We start from the raw sequence: 19,004 nt of genomic DNA on the forward strand, positions 1-19,004 counted from the left end.
TGTGCACCTTCTTTCTCTTTAATCTGCTCCTCCTCTGGGCCTTCCCTGGTGGTCCAGTGGCTAAGTGTTAAGCTCCCAATGCAGGGGGTGTGGGTATCATTTAGCTACTGTATCAATTGCATATTTTAGGGACAATGCTGAGGCAGAAATATATAATACTATCTGTAGCATGCATAACCTACCCAAGGATGACCATGAGTAAACTCAAAAGGTTTACAGACATTCCAGTGGGAATATTATTCTCTACATGAACATGCAAAGAAAGAAACATTTTCTTTTTTTTCAAAAAATCAACTGTGGGAACCCTGTTTTACTGCTTTCTCAGAAAAGTCTCCTGGAATTTAATCTTACTCATTCTCTCTTCCTTGCTTGCTCTTTCCACTGCCCTGCCTTAAGTTAGACGTTCGGGCTGAGAGGTCAGCATTCGCTAGATGCTAACTGCATGCAGAATGAGCGCCCTCCCCACCTTATCTTCAAAGACCCTTCTTGATGACTCTCATGTCATTACCTCCAGACCGCCAGGAAGAAGCTTCCAAAATCCCAGGGTTCTGGTGTCTGTCTTGCTTTACTGCTCTAGTTAAAGATTGCAACATAAAATTACCAATAAATACATGCTCAACATTTTCTCGGGGAGTTGCTCTTCCACCACATCTCCCTGAGCTGTCTCTTATAATCTTGTGTGTTTGTGAGAGTTACTCAGTGCAAAACCGCCACAATCAACTTAAAAAGTCTAATTTAAAAACTCAATCCCATTCTTAAGATATTTTTTAAAACATGAAATCAACAATAGATTAATTAGATTGTCTTAAAAGCTTCAAATATTTATCAAAATATACTATCAATCAAAAATTGGAAATTCAAATGCTTATGGATGGAAAGTTGATGACCTGAGTAAGTGATAAAGTCAGATGAGACCGGTAACCCCAAAAACACATGTCCCACACAGAAGGGGTGGCCTCTGCATGCAGACCAAACAGTAGGATGGGCTCAAGGGCGTCCAGATTTGGTTCTTGGAGAAGCCTGAACTTCTGCATGAGCCTCCTAAATTTGAAATGTTGACTCAATGTGTGGACGTAACTAAACATATCCAAAGGCCATGTTTGGTTTATGGCCTTCTTTTGGCTTTATGTTTGCTGTTTCCAAACAGGTGGGTATAAAGCAAATATTTGTATGTGAAACCTTTCCTTTCTTTAGTATCATATGTTTCACAAAAAAAGTGGGTCCCCATATGTAATAAATATGGCTATTAAGACTCATAATTCAAGTAAACATAAATTATTTTAAAAAGACTCATAATTTACAGTCAAGAATGTTTCCACTGCCTGTTGAAACTACAATCTATCTCTAGAATTCTTCTAGATTGTTAATCAAATGGATAATGAGTTTCCAAGCCTGCTGGAAATAAATGCTTAAAACAATTCCCCTCTGTACTATTACTAACTTCACGGGTTTTAAAGCTCTCATCTGCTTATGCCAGGGATCAGCAATTCTAACAGACAAACTCCAAGAGTCTGTCCTGCAGCTGACACTAGAAAAGGCTCATGAGTTACTATTACTGCAGTCAGGAAAACCCTGTTAGTAACAAACATCTATTGACCTAATGACCTGGATGGTAAGAGAAGGTGCAAAATCCTTAAAGGGTCAGACTCTACAAAGTGACTTCGCCATGAGGAAATCACTAAAGACTCTCAGAGTGTCACTGAATGAAGAGTGGTTGGAAGGAAAAGGAAAGCCCATAGATATTGCCAAAGATACTCCTTTTAATATCTCAAACACAGGGGCAGAGAAAAAGTCTGGCTAATGTTGTTGGAAAGGAGGGAGCTGATGGAAGTAGCTAGCATTGATCAAACTCCAGCACTTCAGGAGACTACTTTCTTTTATGAAGGGTGTCATTTAGAAATTACATGTGATATTTTACATGTTTCAATGTCATTCTCCCAAATCTTCCCACCCTCTCCCTCTCCCACAGAGTCCATAAGACTGTTCTATACATCAGTGTCTCTTTTGCTGTCTCGTACACCGGGTTATTGTTACCATCTTCCTAAATTCCATATATATGCGTTAGTATACTGTATTTATGTTTTTCCTTCTGGCTTACTTCACTCTGTATAATAGGCTCCAGTTTCATCCACCTCATTAGAACTGATTCAAATGTATTCTTTTTAATGGCTGAGTAATACTCCATTGTGTATATGTACCATAGCTTTCTTATCCATTCATCTGCTGATGGACATCTAGGTTGCTTCCATGTCCTGGCTATTATAAACAGTGCTGCAATGAACATTGGGGGATGCTTGGGGCTAGTGCACTGGGACGACCAAGAGGGATGGTATGGGGAGGGAGGAGGGAGGAGGGTTCAGGATGGGGAACACATGTATACCTGTGGCGGATTCATTTTGATATTTGGCAAAACTAATACAATTATGTGAAGTTTAAAAATAAAATAAAATTAAAAAAAAAAAAAAGAAAGAAATTACATGTGTTCACTCCATAGTTATTCATCAAGGATTGGATAAGAATCTCAAGGGAATAGTTCTAAATGCACACGTCCAAGCGTTCCTCGATTTACTCAGTCAAAATCTTCAGGGAACAGCCTAGGCTTGTAAATTTTTTTTAATAGTTAGTAGTACTAGTTTAGTTGCTGAGTCGTGTCCGACTCTTGAGACCTCATGGACTGTAGCCCACCAGGCTAAATCCGCCAGGCTCCTCTGTCCATGGGATTTTCCAGGCAAGAATACTGGAGTGGATTGCCAATTTTTTTAATATGTTTTCCCAAATAATTGTGGTTCACTGCTGGGCATACACATCGAGGAAACCAGAATTGAAAGAGACACGTGTACCCCAATGTTCATCGCAGCACTGTTTATAACAGCCAGGACATGGAAGCAACCTAGACATCCATCAACAGATGAACAGATAAGAAAGCTGTGGTACATATACACAATGGAATATTACTCAGGCATTAAAAAGAATACATTCGAATCAGTTCTAATTGGGTGGGTGAAACTGGAGCCTATTATACACAGTGAGGTAAGCCAGAAAGAAAAACACCAATACAGTATACTAATGCATATATATGGAATTTAGAAAGATGGTAATGATAACCCTGTATGCGAGACAGCAAAAGAGACACAGATGTATAGAACAGTCTTTTGGACTCTGTGGGAGAGGGAGAGGGTGGGATGATTTGGGAGAATGGCATTGAAACATGTATAATATCATATATGAAACAAATCGCCAATCCAGGTTCGATGCATGATACAGCATGCTTGGGGCTGGTGCACTGGGATGACCCAGAGGGACGGTACAGGGAGGGAGGTGGGAGGGGGGTTCAGGATGGGGAGCATGTGTACACCTGTGGCAGATTCATGTTGATGTATGGCAAAACCAATACAATATTGTAAAGTAATTAGCCTCCAATTAAAATAAATATAAATTAAAAAAAAAAGAATCTCAAGGGAATAGTTCTAAACGCACACGTCCAAGCATTCCTCGATTTACTCAGTCAAAATCTTCAGGGAACAGCCTAGGCTTGCAAATTTTTTCAATACGTTTTCCCAAATAATTGTGGTTCACCAGCAGAATATAGCTGGGACTTAATGCAGCAACCACTCCAGTCTCATCTCTTACTCACACAGCCAATTCCTTCCCTTACATGAACGTTTGAATAAAAAAGAAAAGTGTAAGAGGCAAGAGTCATCAAAACTGCAATTTTTAAAAATTTCCTGGGTAAACAGTGGTAGAATAGGGACTAGAAAACCCAAAAGGCAACCTGATCTCATTATTTATAAACCCCTTACTTCCTTCCCATCAAGACATTCTAGATGGGAGAGCAGAGTCTAGACTCTTATCTAAGTGGATGGTTCTGCCAGAATAGGATAATATATCAGTTAATTATTTGTTCTTCTCTCTTAATTCCCATTTAATCGCCACCTGTTCACTGCCAGTCTGTTTTGCTGAGTCTTCTTAAAACTGGCACCTAGGCAAGTTTACAATTCACTCACACTTTTTCAAAATAACAACTATTATTCCTGAAAACTGAAAAGCACCTCACAGAAATATATACACTGAAGGGAATGAAAAGCACAAACCAAAATCTCGGGACTTCCGTGGTGGTTCCGTGGCTGGGTCTCAGTGCTCCCAGTAAAGAGGGCCTGGGTTTGACCCCTGGTCAGGAAACTAGATCCTACATGCTGAAACTAAGCCCAGCACAGCCAAATAAATAAATGTTAAAATAAATAAATCCTCTTCTTGGCATTTCCCAACTGCCAAAATTCCAGCTCGATTTGCACTTTTCACCTGCTTGCTCCATTTCTTTCCTTTTACCCTCTTAAGACTTGGGCAGTGAGAGAGAAACCATGTTTATATAAACCATTTTTCATAAAATGGGAATTTGTCAACAGCAGCAAGATTTCTCTTATGTTGTAAAATGCTTTCGTTATGTTTGAATTTTAAGACAAAGTCTACTGAGGCAAATTTTGCTTTACTGTGTTATTTTAGAGTGATTACAAAAAAAAAAAAAACTTATATTGGGGAAATTATTTGGAAAATGTTTTACCTTTAACAAGTGCAGTGTTATCACGAATACCGGCCATAAACACATAAAGGAATGCTTTACTCTCTAATGCTTGAGAAATATCATGATTTAAAGTGAAATCATAGACAATTTGGTTTCTTCAAAATACTTTCACTCAGGGAAGGCTGGAGCTTCCAAACACGGAAAACTGAGGCCACCTGTGAGAGTGAAGGGAGTTCCTGGCGGGGCTGCAGAGGCTGGACTTCACATGCTTCCTGAAGAAAGAGCAGGAGGGGCAGCTCCCCATGCACAGCTGCCACCCTGCTGAGCAGCTCCCCGGGGCTGACCGTGGGAGACCCCGAGGGGTACCTGGTGAACCAAGCACAAGAGAATGCCCTTGCTGGGTGTCAAACATGACCTGACCCGCCTGGCTGGATCTCAGAACCCGGGGTCCTGGAGGGCTCAGGGCTCCAGGCCTGCCTCGCGGGCCCACTTGCACTCACCCAGGCCTCCCTGCTGGGCACTGGGTCTCCTTCCTCCTCTGCCCACCCCTAGGGGCTCACATTCCCTGATCCCCTGTAAACAGCCAGTGCCCACATCACTTCACTCCCCACAGGCCTTCATTTCCTGTGGGCTCGGAGCCTACCACCCACTCCCACGCACCTTCTAATGGGAAAGCCTTCCTTCTAGGGTAGAAGGGTGGGTGGCAGACAGAGCTCTGCCTTTTCTGGGGGTGCCGACTTTTTTCATCCTCGCCCCTTGACTCAGGTTTGGAACTGTTTTCACGATAACAGGGCCTCATGGACACTATTCAGTTTCCCTATTTACATACTGTTGTAAATAAAACACATGTATATTAAAAAAATGATTCACAAATATTTGGTAAATAAAGTTAGGTGACCGATACCTTGTTCCTGGCTTCTATATAGGCGTCATAGGAAAGCAGCTTTGCTGCGAGTGATACATTCTGGCAAAAGACAGCGTAGTGGACAGCGGTGTTGCCACAGACGTCCATGACATTTGGGTCAGCACCATGCTCCAGCAGAAGAGTCGCACACTCCTCCTCTTGGCATTCTATGGCCTGTTAGTGTTGTGGCAAGAAACAAGAGTGTGAATTCTAGGAATTCAAAGTAAACAGTCCACAAGCTTTACCAGTTTGCTATATTTCAATGAGATAAATTCACTTTTAGTCTCAGGAAATCACACCCACTCATGTGGACATGGTTTGCTGCCCCATACCTTCATCAGCGCTGTCCTCTTTTCATTGTCACAGAGGCTAAGCAGGCATTTTCTCTCCAGGAGGAGAGTTACCACGGCCATTGGCACAGGCCAAGTGGAGCTCAGTCCTACAAAAGCAAGAGCAAGAGTCCTACAAAAGTCCTACAAGAGCAGTTTTTAGGAAACTCTAGTGTTACTGTTTCAAAGCAAACAATCGTTCCTGTGATTGAAAACATTCAATAGCATGCTATTCCTATCACTTTAAAACAAATATTTCATTTTCTTCTGGAGTAAGAACAGTCTATATTTGCTTTAGCTCTTCATACCACAGTAATGAAAGAATCATCTACTTGAATAGAACGAGCGTGACCTTGAGATTCAGCTCAACTTGGGTTTGTATTTGACTTTCACTCTGTCACTCATTAGCCATTGCTCAGCCTCTCTGTGCCTCAATTTCCTCATCAACAGAATGGAGAGGGAGTAGTAGTTATTTCACAGGACAGTACTGTGATGCTTACATGAGAGCCATGCAAAGGGTGCAGAACCGTTCCTGGCACAGGCAACAGCTCAGTAACTGTTAGGTCATATTATCATATTTATTGCTAGTACTACTAGTTTACAAGGACAACATCTCAATGAAGTCAAAGGATATGACACCTCCTTTGCAGATATATTTTGAGGATTACAGACAGCATTGTACTTCGATGATTCTAATATCCTCATTTTCTCACATTTTAACACCTCTGACATTGGAATGAAATTTATAATTCACAATGTCTGTACAACTATAATTAGTAGCATTTTTGTTTGTTCCTTGCTTATTTTTCCTGTTGGTCTAATTATCATAAGGTCTTTTTGCTTAAGGTTGCTGTTTTGAAAGCATCGATGATGCATATTATATATTATTATATATTACAGGTACACAACATAGTGATTCTCAATTGTTATAGATTATACTCTATTTAAAGTTATTATAAAATATTGCCTATATTCCTTATGGTGTACATATATCCTGGTAGCTTGCAGGATTTTAGTTACCCCACCAAGAATTGAACCCTGGGCCCACAGCAGTGAGTCTTAACCACTGGACCGCCAAGCAACTCCCAAGATTCCCTTGACTTATGAAAGGGCTGAAAGTTGTCAGAAGATATAAATCCTCAAAAAAAAATTCTAAAAAATAATTGAAAGTGACAAATTATTTTTAATCTCTGCTACATCCCTATTAGTGTCAAAAAGACCAGCCCTGTCTGCTAATCTGACTTGTCTATAGGCAGCTTGATCGACAGAGAGTTTTAATTTTTTGTGTGTTGTTAAAATGTTAATTCAACCTCCAGATTTCCTTCTTTTGTTTTTTGGGGGGTTTTTTGTGCTGAAATCCCGGAAACTCCATTATTTCAAAAAAAGAATTTTGAAATAATTCTTAGCAAGGTCTTTGGGGTGTGAGGGAGGCTCACCAGGAAGGGGATATATGTATACTTAGAACTGAATTATGATTGTATACAGCAGAAAACAACACAACATTGTAAAGCAATTATTCTCCAATTTAAAAAAATTAAGATTAAGAAACAATAGAAATAGAAAAAAAAGAAGGTCTCTGTCAGCACAAAAAAACTGTGTAAATAGGAATTTGAGTTTTCTTCTGGTACTTTTCTCACTGTGCATATTTAAAATGTTTGATCCACACTCCATCTGAAACTTTTTGGTGAGATAAAAATCTAGTTACTTTTCTCTTTTATCAGGTTATTTCTCCATCATCTACACACAATTTATCTTTTCTAACAGAAAATGTCACCAGTATCAAGTTCTAAAGCTTTACATACATTTGGGTGTTTGGGCATTTTCTATTCTGTTCCATTCATTTGTCTATCCCCCTTTCAGTTGTTAGTAATGAAGACATTGTGGGCACTTACAGCACATTTTGATATCAAGAAGGGCAAGTCTTAGTCTACCATGTAAAATTTTAATTTCATCACAATTAAAAGCAGCATAGGTAACCCAAAATTTAAAATCACAATACATTGATTTGGTTTAAGTATAGAAAGACCATACATCCTAAGAAAATGTCTTCCTATTCAAGGACACAGCCAGCTTCCTACTTCAAAGCTGTCTTCTAAGGTCCTTCAGCAAAGAACATATATACCTAACTGTACACTGATATAAAACGGATATTGAATTGGAGCTGAAGAATTTTTAATCTAGAAGTTGACCTGTCATGGGAATTATTTTGCTCACTAGGCAGTTTTCTGTAATATATAACCTTACAGAATAAAAATGTGTACATGAAAAATAAGACGCTGACAACATCAGAAATCTGTCCACTGCCATGATCCACAATAGGCGATCCATGAAGAAGTGTTTTCATAAATCACATGAGAAAAAATGTGAGAGCCAGGAGGTTCCAGAAGATTTCTTGAAGGCTACAGAACTTGAGAGCTCTTACTCATGAGTACATCATGCTAACCCATGCAAAGAAAAAGGAGGAAGAAGACAGAAAAAACAGATGCTATTCATATTTCATTTCATTTCTGTGACTACTGACATTCAGTTAAATGACTTCAAAACGATCAGCAAAGTGCCCCATGAGGGGAATTACAAGTGGGTCTGAAATCAGCTAAGGCTTTTTGCTGCCTATAAAGTCTTTGGGGTGCTGGATCCCAGGAAGGCGTCCAAGAGCCTTGGAGGGGAAACTCACAGGAGGGACCCCTACCAGGCCCTTCCACCGCGCTTACCTGTTCATCTTGTCCCTGTCGTTCAGGCCACTCTTTCCGAGCAACAGAACCTGCAGCACTTTGGCTACGTTGCCTATACTGGCAGCTTTGTGGATCTTTCCAAGGTCCTCGTTTCGGATGCAGTTCCCGGGCTGGAAGTTGATTCTATGACTGCTCTCTCTCACCGGGTTGATGGAGGAGCCAAAGGGTGAAATGCCCTTCTTACTCCTGAAGCCAAAAATCTTCTTTGTCACAGAGCCTACAAGCTCCAACCACACCTCACCTCCCGCTCAGCTCTTCAGAGTCTCCTAAACCCAACACAAGCACTACAGGTAAACCAGAGCAGTTTACAGCTCTGCCGTTTACAGCAGTTTACAGTTTACAGCAGTTTACAGTTTACAGCAGTTTACAGTTTACAGCTCTGCCATTTACAGCAGTTTACAGTTTACGGCAGTTTACAGTTTACAGCAGTTTACAGCAGCTGCCACCACCTCCCAGCTGGGAAGCTCAACGGTTTAGAATCTTTCATCCCAGAATGATCGTTGCTAAGCAACACCTCAAAACACACTGCCTATGCGCACAGGGGCTTGGTGGGCCAGCCTGACAAGTGTGCATGTGCAAGAACTGTAAGTTCATTTTCTGAAAGAAACAAACAATATCAATAAACCCTTACCTAAACTAAGAAGGAAAAACGGGAAACTGAAATAAACACAGAAGTCAAAGCGGCATTAAAACTATATAACTGTCAAAATAACTATACTACCCAAAGCAATTTACAGATTCAATGTTGCTGCTGCTGCTGCTGCTATGTCACTTCAGTCATGTCTGACTCTGTGCGACCCCATAGATGGCAGCCCACCAGGCTCCCCCTTCCATGGGATTCTCCAGGCAAGAACACTGGAGTGGGTAGCCATTTCCTTCTCCAATGCATGAAAGTGAAAAGTGAAACTGAAGTCGCTCAGTCATGTCCAACCCTCAGCGACCCCATGGACTGCAGCCTTCCAGGCTTCTCTGTCCATGGGATTTTCCAGGCAAGAGTACTGCAGTAGGGTGCCACTGCCTTCTCCGCAGATTCAGTGCATTTTCTATCAAATTGCCAATGGCATTTTTCACAGAACTAGAACAAAACTTTTACAGTGTGTATGGAAACAGAAGACCCCAAATAGCCAAAGCAATCTTGAGAAAGAAAAGCAAGAGCTGACAGAATCAGGTACCCCAACCTCAGCCTACTCTGCAAGTTTCAGTAATCAAAACACTGGACCTAGCACAAAAACAGAAATATACTGAATGATTAATGGAACAAGAGAGAAAGTTCAGAGAGAAACCTACGCACCTATGGTCAATTAATCTAGGATAAAGGAGGCAAGACTGTACAAAGGAGCAAAGCACCCTCTTCAATAAGTGGTGCTGAGACAACTCAACAGCTACAGGTATAAGAAGGAAATTAGAACACTCCCTAACATCATACACAAAAATAAACTCGAAATGGACTAAAGACCTAAATATAAGGGCAGGCCCTAAAAAACTCTTAGAGGAGAATATAGGCACAACACTCTCTGACGTAAATTAAGGCAGTATCTTTTTTCATCCACCTCTTAGAATAATGACTATTAAAAACAGAAATAAGCAAATGGGATCTAATTAAACTCAAAAGCTTTGGCACAGCGCAGGAAATCATAAACAAGACAGACAACAGCCCACATAATGGGCAACACTATTTGCAAATGATGCAACTGACAAGGGAGTAATCTCCAACATATTCAAACAGCTCAAAGAGCTCAATATCAAAAAACAAACAACCTGATCACAAAATGCGTGTAGGCTCTAAATATACATTTCTGTAAGGAACACCCACAGATGACCAAAACGCACTTGAAAGGATGCTCAGGAAGGATGCTCTGCATCACTAATTATTAGAGAAATGCAGAAATACTACAATGAGGTATCATTTCACGCCAATCAGAATAGCCATCATCAAAAAATCGACAAACAATAAATGCTGGAAAGAGTGTGGAGAAAAGGGAACTCTCCTACACTGCGTATGGAATGCAACTAGGACATGGAAGCAACCTAGATGCCCATCAGCAGATGAATGGATAAGAAAGCTGTGGTACATATACACAATGGAGCATTACTCAACCATTAAAAAGAATACATTTTAATCAGTTCTAATGAGGTGGATGAAACTGGAACCTATTATACAGAGTGAAGTAAGCCAGAAAGAAAAACACCAATACAGTATACTAACGCATATATATGGAATTTAGAAAGATGGTAACAATAACCCTGTGTACGAGACAGCAAAAGAGACACTGATGTACAGAACAGTCTTTTGGACTCTGTGGGAGAGGGAGAGGGTGGGAAGATTTGGGAGAATGGCATTGAAACATGTAAAATATCATGTATGAAACGAGTTGCCAGGCCAGGTACGATGCACAATACTGGATGCTTGGGGCTAGCGCAGTGGGACAACCCAGAGGGATGGTATGGGGAGGGAGGAGGGAGGAGGGTTCCGGATGGGGAACACATGTATACCTGTGGCGGATTCATTTTGATATTTGGCAAAACTAATACAATTTTGTAAAGTTTAAAAATAAAATAAAATTGCAGTTGGAAAAAAAAATAAATAAATGCATTTTAAGACCAAAAAAAAAAAAAAAAGGAATGCAACTAGGTACACCCACTGTGGAGAGCTCTATGAGGTTTCTTTAAAAACTAACTATAAACTTGCCATATGATTCAGCAATCCCAGTCCTGGGCATGTATCTGGGGAAAACCATAATTCAAATAGGTACATGCACCCCAATGTTCACTGCAGAACTACTGACAATAGCCAGGACATGGAAGCAACCTAAGTGTCCATCACCAGAAGAATGGATAAAGAAGATGCAGTGTACACACACACACACACCCCCCACACACAAGAATGAAATAATGCCATTTGCAGCAACACAGAAGGATCTCAAAATTACAATACTAAGTGAAGTCACTCAGAGAGGAACAAATATCACATCACTTACATGTGGAATCTAATCAAAATAAGCTTATTTACAAAACAGAAACCAACTCACAGATCTCAAAATCAAATTAAGGTTATGAAAGGGGAAACATAAAGGGAGGGATAAATTAGGAGATTGGGGTTAAAACATAGACACTATTTTCCAGTAGTGATGTACAGATATGAGAGTTGGACCATAAAGAAGGCTGATGGCCAAAGAACTGACGCTTTTAAACCGTGGTGTTGGAGGAGACTGGCGAGAGTCCTTGGACTGCAAAGAGATTAAACCAGTCAATCCTAAAGGAAATCAATCCTGAATATTCATTGGAAGGACTGATGCTGAGTGTGAAGCTCCAATACTTCGGCCACCTGATGTGAAGAGCCGATTCATCAGAGGAGACCCTGATGCTGGGAAAGATTGAAGGCAGGACGACAAAGGGGACAACAGAGGATGAGATGGTTGGAGAGCATCACTGACTCAATGGACATGAATTTGAGCTAACTCCACAAGACAGTGGAGGACAGAGGAGTCTGGTGGGCTGCAGTCCATTGGTCGCAGAGTCGGACACGACTGAGTGACTAATGCTTTCACTTTGAATATGGAAAACGTAATAGTGCTGGGTTTTAAATATGCCTTAAAGTAAGTTAGGTGCAGACTAAACACTTAGGATCAAAAGTACTACTGCTTAAAAGTAGTATAAATATATGTAAAATTAGTATTTTTAAAATACCATATCAATTTTCATCATACACACAAAAAGATTTCCCCTTAATAAAGACCTTCTCATCATGTTTAATGGGAAACAACTAAACAGTCCAGAAACAGTCCAGAAGGGAAAATTTTTACCAGTTATCTTTCAGATCATATATTTTTTTCTTCAAAACCTGTACAGATTCAACCCATCTGTAGATCCTAGAGGAGACACCTCATAGGACTCAGATTCAAATTCAGCAGCAGCTGGAAAGAAAAAGGAGTACATTCTTTATCTCAAATACTTGAGTTCAGTATTAGTTAAAAATAAAAAAAGAAACAAAACAAACGAGCTATTTCTAAATGTTCCGAAAAATGAAACGTATCTATAGGTGACAGGAAACAAAATACAAGATTACAAGTACACACTCTGCCCTTGGTCCTACAGGTGGCTGAGTATCAGAGCTTCTGGTTTTCTCATTTTTCATTCATTTCTCAATAACTATGTGCAAAGGTGCTGTGACAAACACTGGAATTACAAGATGAAGGTGACCCAGTCCACCCTGAAAAATGATATGCCCTAAACTGGAACAACAGACAAACAGGCAATTTCCATACAGAGTCATAAATACTAAGATACAAAAGATGGCACAAGGAACACTCAGAAGGGACAGCCAGCTTTGTGTCAATCCTGTCAGCTTTTTGGTGGAGGTGCTGTGGAAGCAGATACCTGAAGGACAGGAAAAAGACAGGAGGCGGGGGGAAAGCACGTACAAAGACCGGAGGTGGGAACCCCACCTGTGGGATCCTACAGTCTGTCTGGTTAGATGCAGAGCTGAGGGGAGAGGAGGGTGGTAAAGAGAGAAGACCGACTACGTTGGCAGGACCCATACTGAGGTGGGTGGTAGAGAGAGAAGGCCGACTACGTTGGCAGGACCCATACTGAGGTGGGTGGTAGAGAGAGAAGGCCGACTACGTTGGCAGGACCCATACTGAGGTGGGTGGCTGGAATTCTTCCTGAGGGCAAAAGATACACCAGTGACAAAACCAACGACTGAGAAATTTAAGGTCACCCCCCAAGTGACAGTGACAGAGGTAACTGCTTGAGTCTGGGTTTCCTAGCCTAACGACCACCAGACACTTGACAAGTTGATACACTCCATGTTTTCTGAGAATAGTGTCAGGGTGCAGGTGCATAGTTCTACAGGGATGGCAGAAGCAGAGGCAGGATATAGCCAGGAACAAAAAGACATACATACTGTTGTGATGACTGTAGCTCTGTAGCATAGTCTGAAGTCAGGCAGGATGATTCCTCCAGTTCCATTCTTCTTTCTCAAGATTGCTTTGGCTGCACTCAGCTTTCTTTCTGGTCCAACTCTCACATCCATACATGACTACTGGAAAAACCACAGCCTTGACTAGACGGACCTTTGTTGACAAAGTAATTTCTCCGCTTTTTAACCTGCTGTCTAGGTTGGTCATAACTTTCCTCCAAGGAGTAAGCGTCTTTTCATTTCATCGCTGCAATCACCATCTGCAGTGATTTTGGAGCCCGAAAAAAATAGTGTCTATCCACTGTTTCCCCATCTATTTGCCATGAAGTGATGGGACTGGATGCCATGATCTTAGTTTTCTGAATGTTGAGTTTTGAGCCAACTTTTTCACTCTCCTCTTTCATCAAGAGGCTCTTTAGTTCTTCTTCACTTTCTGCCATAAGGCTGGTGTCATCTGCATATCTTAGGTTATTGATATTTCTCCTGGCAATCTTGATTCCAGCTTGTGCTTCTTCCAGGCCAGTGCTTCTCGTGATGTACTCTGCATATAAGTTAAATAATCATGGTGACAATATACAGCCGTGACATACTCCTTTTCCTATTTGGAACCAGTCTGTTGTTCCAAGTCCAGTTCTAACTGTTCCTTCCTGACCTGCATACAGGTTTCTCAAGAGGCAGGTCAGGTGATCTGCTATTCCCATCTCTTTCAGAATTTTCCACAATTTATTGTGATCCACACAAAGGCTTTGTCATGCTCAATAAAGCAGAAATAGATGTTTTTCTGGAACTCTCTTGCTTTTTCCATGATCCAGCGGATGTTGGCAATTTGATCTCTGGTTCCTCTGCTTTTTCTAAAACCAGCTTGAACATCTGGAAGTTCACGGTTCATGTATTGCTGAAGCTTGGCTTGGAGAATATTGGGCATTACTTTACTAGTGTGTGCTGCTGCTGCTGCTGCTACTGCTGCTGTGTCACTTCAGTCGTGTCTGACTCTGTGCGACCCCACAGATGGTAGCCCACCAGGCTGCTCTGTCCCTGGGATTCTCCAGGCAAGAATATTGGAGTGGGTTGCCATTTCCTTCTCCAGAGCATTCATGCATGCTAAGTTGCTTCAGTTGTGTCTGACTCTGTGCGACCCTATGGATAGCAGCCCTTCAGGCTCCACTGTCCACAGGATTTTCCAGGCAAGAATATCGGAGTAGGTTGCCATTTCCTTCTCCCTTACTAGCATGTGAGATGAGTGCAATTTTGTAGTAGTTTGAGCATTCTTTGGCATTGCCTCTCTTTGGGATTGGAATGAAAACTGACCCTTTCCAGTCCTGTGGCCACTGCTGAGTTTTCCAAATTAGCTGACATACTGAGTGCAGCACTTTCATAGAATCATCTTACAGGATTTGAAAGAGCTCAACTGGAATTCCATCATCTCCAAGCTTTGTATAACTGCTCAGCAAGATATTTTTTAGAAATTTAAATTAAAAGGTTATAAGTAAAATAGTAATTAAAGATCTACTCTTGTATAAGAAAATAACAAAAAAAATCTTAACCTAGAGCAGAAATTAATCTTCTGACTTAGGATCACAAGTTGGTTTAATTCATTAAAAGGGTTTCTCTTATGATTCCTTCAAATGAAAAAAAACCCCGTATGTCATTAGTGTTTAGGTGCCAGTCGTTCACTTATGCTTAGGGGTAGAAAAACTGCAGCGGGTGCAGTAGAGCTTGGAAATGATAATGAAGCACAGCCAAAGTGAAATCAATTAGAAAGTAAGCCAGACATCTGAATGTATACTTTCAGTTACTAGGCAATAAGATTCTATTTCTAAATGAGTTTAAATGCAGCTTTTCAAGAAAATTTAAGAGTTTAATCAATATCTCTTAAAAATGAGAAATCTAGGACCAAAAAAGATCACAACATTTCTGTGTCTTTGATTACCACAGTCACTGATGGCTTTTACTTAGTGTGCCTAAGTCATATAAACAGCTCAGAAGTTCACCAAATTAAAAACAAGAATCACTTATCAGAAATCTGAAACTCAAAGCAAAAAGATAATAGAACTGCCCTTAGTCAAATAAGTCTCAAAGCTGTTATGTAAAGGGCATGGAGTTGAGGTAGAAACCACTACACTTGCTCTTGGAGTAAGATTTCATTTGAGCACTAAAGTATTATAGAAATTTCTAACACAAGGGGACTCCAGGACTGGCCTCCTGCTAAGAGTGCTGAGTAAAGATCTGTTCTGCTGTTTCTCCACCCCAAGTTTGATGCTCATCTGCCAGCCTCTCATTAGTCCCGGGGAAGATGGAAAACACCAATTTCATTCATGTTTCCCCAAATGATTGGAATGTTTTAAGTTGCCATACAGTAAATGGAATTCCCATTAAACTGTTTGAACACTGAAAACACAGAGCAGCAGACCTACTATAATCAATGATAGTTGTAACTTTGTTCAAAAGAAGTACACATATGTCTGGGACTCCTCAAGTAACAAGTCACAGTTGGGAGGGAGAGAAAGGGCATCAGAGAGAAAGGGAGGTGGCCTCACAGTGACACCTGCTGCCTCTGGGACAAACCTGCCTCCAGGAAACAGGTCAGGGATGAAGAAACACACCATCCCACAAAGCCACATTCAAGTGCTTCCTCTCACCACCCTTGTACATACGTTTCTCTCAGGACCTCAGAGAAATTAAGCATTTGGCTCTGAGGAATCACCTAGAGCCACAATCTCGAAGGGAGGATGAGAAAGTCAATGGGTGAGACTGAAGAGAGCTAAAACAGCCCCAGAAACAATTACAAGCATCCCCTGCTTTTCCAAAGTTCATTCAAAGTCACTTACTTCTATGAAGGCCTATGTCAGAACTGTTTTTGATATAAAAAAAAATGTGAAGAGAATTTTTCATTTCAAAAGGCAAAATGTCAAAACAGCATTCAGTGTATGTCTTAACAGTGAGAGGCATCGTGTTCCCCAAGCAGGGAGACTGGCCCCACCGAGCTCCTTCCCCGGAAGCCCCACCCCACATCCCAGCAGCAAGTCTCCACAGCCCTGAACCCTCTCTGTGGGCACCTGTGCTTCCCTTGTGTACACTTATTTTAGGCATCGACTAGCAGAATGTGTCCTCGGGTACCTGCTCCTTTGCTGTCTGCTCTTTGGGCTTATGAAAGGAGTCCTAGGAGCGCTCTGCTTTCAGACGGCCGGGAAACTTTTCCAGCCTCCACACACCCCCTCAGTCAGGTCACCATGCTAGCTTCAGCCACTCTGTGAATTACCCTGCCTTTCACCCCTGTGTGAACTCCCCCTATTTCACAAGCATGCTTTTAAGTAGTGTAGAAAAACTTGGTACAGTATTAACATAGATTGTCACACAGCGCCCTCAGGCAGTGACTAATCTAGTTAGCTTTCACTTCCTACTAATCTCAGGAACCTGGCTCTGTAAAAATTAGGCTTCAGAGAGAAATTAATGGACTAAATTTAGCTTCTGTGATTCTGTGTCTTGACTACTTGTTTACTTTATTTGCCAATGACTTTCTGACTCCTAGTTCGTCTAGGTAGAAAGTTAAGTCGCTCAGTCGTGTCTGACTCTTTGTGACCCAGTGGACTGTAGCCTACCAGGCTCCTCCGTCCATGGGATTCTCCAGGCAAGAATACTGGAGTGGATTGCCATTTCCTTCTCCAGGGGATCTTCCCAACTCAGGGATCGAACCCAGGTCTCCTGCATTGCAGGCAGATGCTTTAACCTCTGAGCCACCAGGGAAGCAAGTCCTCTTCCAGGTAGAGTTGCTTATATTTTCCCCACTCTGCTTTATTATAATCTTCTGGCAAAGTTTTCATCTTCAAGAGTTCAGATTACAAGTCTTCAATTCTGAGTTCCATCTGACTTCTTATGGAAACATTCTTCTTCTCTCGTAAATACTCTAAGTTCTCTTGAGATGCTGCCGGTATGTAAGGCAAATGTAAAAAGATAACATTTTTAAAATAATTAGAACTTGGATAATTATACTTGTTCCCCTTAGTTTTGAGTCAGTGATTCAGAGGGCAATTTTAAATGTGAAAAATAAAGAGTGGACGTTTAAAACAATTATCATCAATGTGAAGTGAATTAAATCTGAATTACAAAATTAAAGTGGAATCAACGGCATAGGAGTACTTATATAATCTTATAATTCAAAGACTACAAAGATCAACTTAAAATTGTAAACAATGAACAAAACAACTTAAGAATAATTCAAGAGGATGGTGCCGGTTGTAAAACCACAATATTGTCTTTTCCTCCTAATAGTCTTGCTGTATACCAATTGGTCTTATAAGTAAAAGGATTCTTTATGGAGAATCATTCTGAAAGGTCAGTTTACTGATAACTGTGATGGAAACTGAAATATTTAAAGGGAGAAACAAGTGTCCCTTTCCTTCCAGAAATCTACAAAACAAACTGCTCTAAGGGAAGTAGAGGGAACACATAAACTGTCTACATCTAAATGTAACGTACAGTGAGGTGAATTCAAGCACGTGACAGATCCACAAATGAACCTGCAAAAACAGGCTGACTTCCTTTCATTTCTCTACGAGATCCCGTCTCGCTCTCTCTCCAGTCTCCAGTATATACTGCTCTACTTGACTGTGTTCTATCATGTTCCGTTCTACATGACTTTTGAGGGTCACTACTTCTTGCTCCAACTTCTTTTTCTTCTCCTCTAGTTTTTCACATTTCTTTTGCATTCCCTTCATAGATAATAACTCCTCTCAAAGGACTTGATTCTTCTGCATCCAGGTGCAGCCATTTTGAAGATGCAGTTCCCAGCTCTGCTGGAAGGTCATCTATTGTAGAAAACAATACCATTTGGTAATGAGGCAAGTGGACTGAGCACAGCCTAACTCAAACCCAGGATCAAATAAATAGGATGGTATCTGTATTGTAGAAGGTAGGACCAGGAATTATTCAGAGAATCAAGAAAGAAGTTCAAACTACCAAGAGTCAGAAAATACACTCTTCACTGTCATCATCTTTCTCACACAACATTTGTATTGGATTTTACACTTTTATTGTTCTACAATTAATATTTTTCTACCTTTCCTCTATAAAATGACTACAAGGCCCCTCTTAGTCGAATATCTCTTGTTCCTCCCCACCCCCCATCTTAATGCCCCACGGTTTTCAAAGAAGTGCGAGGGATACTGTATTGGGTTATCTGGGACTGAGTCAATAAATCCCTCCAAAAGAAGACTGAAAACAAGACTCTAATGACTAAATCTATAAATATGGATGCTAATCCCATAAGACTTTTTCTGAACTACAAAGACTTTTTGCTCACTTGAACTGCATTCCAAAGCAGCTAAAGAAATTCCATTTCCCAAGAGTTTACTGAGATGATTCATACATTTTTCTGAAAAGAAAAATGTCACATTCTGGTAATCTTTTGTTACTTTCCATTTGTGCAAGACAAGGGCTGTGTGTATCAATAAATATTCCCTGTTAGTGTGTACTTAAACAAGATTCTCCCTCATGGAGAAAATGACGACAGTGTAAATTTAAGGGCTAAACTGCTCTCCACAGGCTCGATGACAACAGCTGAGGAGAAAAGGCCCCGTGAGAGCTGGACAGTCGGGAAAGC

General features: G+C 40.9%; 1 long non-coding RNA gene across 19 annotated transcripts in view; it reads right to left on the reverse strand.

The window, feature by feature from the left end:
• LOC113903695 overlaps nucleotides 1–19,004 on the reverse strand; it is a 48,331-nt gene that overhangs the window by 3,890 nt on the left and 25,437 nt on the right. For 9 of the 19 annotated variants that reach the window (XR_003514259.1, XR_003514255.1, XR_003514266.1 and 6 more), the window contains 3 exons: nucleotides 8,464–8,750; nucleotides 5,756–5,862; nucleotides 5,424–5,597 (listed from right to left, as the gene is read on the reverse strand). This is a non-coding gene — a long non-coding RNA (uncharacterized LOC113903695). Of the gene's footprint in view, nucleotides 1–508; nucleotides 574–4,734; nucleotides 4,886–5,179; nucleotides 5,348–5,423; nucleotides 5,598–5,755; nucleotides 5,863–8,463; nucleotides 9,082–12,287; nucleotides 12,399–12,929; nucleotides 13,149–13,386; nucleotides 13,483–19,004 lie in introns of those variants that run through there. The other 10 variants (XR_003514267.1, XR_003514261.1, XR_003514257.1 and 7 more) reach the window with 10 other exon arrangements.

Source organism: Bos indicus x Bos taurus, chromosome 13 (genome assembly GCF_003369695.1).
Source record: "Bos indicus x Bos taurus breed Angus x Brahman F1 hybrid chromosome 13, Bos_hybrid_MaternalHap_v2.0, whole genome shotgun sequence".
NCBI lineage: Eukaryota > Metazoa > Chordata > Mammalia > Artiodactyla > Bovidae > Bos > Bos indicus x Bos taurus.